This window comes from Pogona vitticeps, chromosome 1, assembly GCF_051106095.1.
Source record: "Pogona vitticeps strain Pit_001003342236 chromosome 1, PviZW2.1, whole genome shotgun sequence".
Classification (NCBI taxonomy): Eukaryota; Metazoa; Chordata; class Lepidosauria; order Squamata; family Agamidae; genus Pogona; species Pogona vitticeps.
In genome coordinates this window covers 263,948,757-263,952,627 of record NC_135783.1, presented here as the reverse complement: position 1 = coordinate 263,952,627, position 3,871 = coordinate 263,948,757, and the positions used below count along the sequence as shown (strand labels likewise).

The 3,871-nt window shown below is 43.7% G+C and overlaps 1 protein-coding gene across 5 annotated transcripts in view; it reads left to right on the top strand.

Annotated features, from left to right (window-relative positions):
* Positions 1–3,871, top strand: part of DENND2B (DENN domain containing 2B) — a 212,536-nt gene that overhangs the window by 184,370 nt on the left and 24,295 nt on the right. The window lies entirely within an intron of this gene.

The window sequence follows — 3,871 nt, the reverse complement described above, 5'->3', positions numbered from 1 at the left end:
TGATGGGTGATAACAGTATTTTAGAATTACTGTGTTGGACAGCTCATCTCTGTTATTGGTTTTTTTAAATCAAAGAATGTTTTATTACCTCTGTGTCTGAAATACATCTAGATGTGAAAAACATCTGTGTCTGCCAGTGTTCTTCCCCCTCCTCCACCTTCCTCTCTGCTTTCTCCCTTTCTCCCCCTCCTTGAAGTTCTTTGTTGTTTTCCAAAACTACGTTTGGCTGAGTTTCTTGGCACACATCTGAGACGATGGGTCAGTATAACACTAACCCACTGTCTGTTTCTTGCCAGCTATAGGGAGTGCCTGCACTGACTTCCTTTTCTCCCACTGTTGGAGATACATCCAGTGCATGTTAAATTCTCATTGTCCTTCTCTAAGTTTAGCCACCATTAATCCCTCTGGAAAGGTCATTCTGCAGCCCATGCAAGATGCAACATCTGAACACCCAAAAGAATGATGCCAAACTTGGAATTATTCTACTCCATTGTTTCCACTTTTCTTCCAGGGACTGTTCCCTATGTTGGCAGTACAGAGTGAAAATGCTAAAATGATATTTTGGAAAGCTCATTATGCACATACAGCTGTAGAGGAAAAATAAGCCCACATAAAGTTTATTGCACATGTGAGATCTATTGGTCTAGGTTGTTTCCTGCCACGCACCACAAAAGGTTAAGGAGGCGGATGTGCACTGGCACAGAAATTCAGATTCAGAATTTGGAATTACAGCCCTTTGGATTCGGAATTCAGAATTTAAAAAATTTGGAATTTCCAGATACCTGGAACTCTCTTACGCTCAATACAAATACTTTAGAGGTATTATTTTCTCATTAACAAAAAACAAATACAGGTGAATATTTTAAAAAGAGTTATCTTTGTCCTCTGATAACCTTCCCAGTGATTGTGCCAAACAGAGTTCACATGGACAATGCCTAGATATTAGGAAATGGCTAGATATTAGGAAATGGCAGAACGGGCATACTGATCAAACTCTGAACATTGGGAAAGCCAGCAGGAAGTGCCAGGTCGCACTGGCGAGTGGAGATATACCTTGGGTAGCCCTGGCAGGCAGATTGGGGCAGCAGATAGCCTGTGGTTGGTGGAAACTGGGCCAGCAACATAGAGCATGGTACAGTTGAGTGAGCGAGCACAGTCTTGGAGTAGAAATTGGAAGAAAGAAAAGCAGAAAGAGGGAGCAGGAGACTAAAGCAAGGCGTACCTAATAATGTGAGCAGAGTGTACCATTCTTTCTTACTTAAAGGGAACTTTATAGCATAGGCATTCTTCAGTCTTGAGAGACTATGGTAACATGCTCTGAATCGAGGAGTGTCCTCTCCAGAGCATGAAGCCTGGGTAAAGTAATATGGAAGATAGGCTGTTACCCAAGCAGCAGATTCCCCCCCCTCCACATTGCTGAAATGGTCCAATGGAAAGGCAAGAGCCAATACAACTGGTTTCAGCAACGTCGCAGGATTTGGCAGAATGACAAGAACTGCCTTCGGGACTCCAGCTCCAGATTTTGCCTCGAGGTTAACTCCTGAATTCTTTTCCATCAGTGGATATAGCCACAAGGCAGTGGAGGTTTGAAATCAGAGTTTTCATTCTTCTAGATGGGCTGCCTTCCATGGCTGACGAGCCCCACCTACCCGGCCTGCTCTTTAATAGTGTGGAAGTATGATCCGACCCTTATAACGTTCCTGCCTCCCAGGTGTATGCAAATCCAATTGGCTTTCCTATTTGCCATATTAGGGCCAGAGATAGAATCAGAGAATTTGAGAATTTCATGCGCGGTCCTGGGACACCCTCAATTAAAGCAGAAATCCCCACCCCCTATGCCTCACCCTCCAGGCCATGTGGTAGGGGAGACCAAAAGAAAGCCCAGAAAAAAAAAAAATCTCAGCAAAATGTCCATGCAAACATACCTGGCCTTCAGCCTCAGCCCAGCTTCCTAGGAACTTTATGGAATCCCAGTAATTTTATTCATTCATTCATTCATTTGATTTTTTTAAGATAGCCCATCTGGCTACCAAGGCCACTCTGGGTGGTTTACATGATTGAACAACATATCATTAACAACAATTAAAACAAAACATTAACAACAATTAAAACAAAACATAATAATATCTACCAGAATTAAAAAAACATAGCGACAGAATTTAACTAATTATATCTAAATTAAAAAAGCAAGTGGCAGGATAGATAAAATAAGTGTCAAGTGTTAAGAGCTCCACTGTATTAAGATGCTGAAGGTCCAGAAAGTCCTCTCTAAAAAAAACATTTTTTTAATAATTGCTTAAAGGTTCCCAGTGAAGGGCCAGGTGAATTTCCGGTGTGATGCTGTTCCAAAGTTGGGGGGGCGACCACCAGGAAGACCCGGTTTCTAGTCCTCACCTTCTGGACCTCTCTCAGGGTCAATACTCTCAGCCATCTGGCCTGGGAGGATCATATTTTACAGGCAGATCTAATTGGGAGGAGATGTTCTACCAGGTATTGAGACCCCCAAACCATTTAGGGCTTTATAAGTTAACATCATCACCTTGAAGCTGGCACGGAAACACACAGGTAACCAGTGCAGGGCAGCCAGAGTAGGAGAATTGTGTTGATATTTTTTTTAATTCCACTAAGTAGTTTGGCTGCCATGTTCTGGACCTACTAATGGTAGGTTGAATTTAATGAAAATAAGTTTTTCTACAAATCTAGGTTCCAGGCATGTGTGATGTGGACTAATCATGTCCCCAGCTTGAGATAACACTCTGTCACTGAGCACACAGTTTGTTTGTTTGTTTGTTTGTTTATTTATTTATTTATTTATTTATCGGACTTATATACCGCCCCATAGCGCTACAAGCACTCTCCGGGCGGTTTACAATTTTAATTATACAGGCTACACATTGCCCCCCCAGCAAGCTGGGTACTCATTTTACCGACCTCGGAAGGATGGACGGCTGAGTCAATCTTGAGCCGGCTACCTGGGATTTGAACCCCAGGTTGTGAGCACAGTTTTAGCTGCAGTACAGCGTTTTAACCATTGCACCACGAGGCCCACAGTTAGTGGGCAAGACAGCAGGCTCAGTGCCACCTTGGCCAGACCTCCCCAAACAGACTCCTTCTGAGCCCAGTAAGACAAAAGATCAGTCTCTTTTGGCTTGTAGGGCTCTGCCTCTGTCATGTTCTACCTCTGGGATACTGTCTCTGGAGGATAGGCCTCTGCTATGCTTGTCAACACAGAATACTTGTCATGTTGTTGCAGGGGTGAGGGACTTGGACTGTAGAATACAACTTGCTGGTACTGCTGCTTGGGGTACCATAAACTTTACTAGTTTCTTCCTGCTCTGAGTGACCCCTCAATGCCATCTGGACCTTCTTCAGTAGTTGCTGCTGCATGTGATGAAAAATTGGCTATCCTTCTCTCCTTCCACTTGCTGCTGTTTAATATCCATTGCCTGCTATTTAATCCCAAAAGGATTGCTAGAATGTATTCTTCCTCCTTTGACAATGAGGGAAACCTGTAATGGAGCAGGTCCTTTAGTATGCTCAACAAGACTGCCATTCAGGCCAGAAGAAACATTGTTCTCTGTGAAATTCCCCATCCACCTAGACAGTCCTCTCATTATACCCTTCATCATGCCAACAAAGCCCTGGAACAGGAAGGTCACCTGGCTAAGGATGGCTATCTTTCCACTAAGGCCTTTCAAAGCATCAGAGAACCACTTGAACCATTATGTCCCACTCTTCTGTGCCCAGAGGAGTAGTCACATCAATGGACATCCCCAGTGCCAAATCATGGAGTGCACTTTGCTGCTCTAGCACTCTTTCAAGCAGGTAGAATGTGGAGTTCCATCAAATTGTCGCATACTGGATTAGGAGG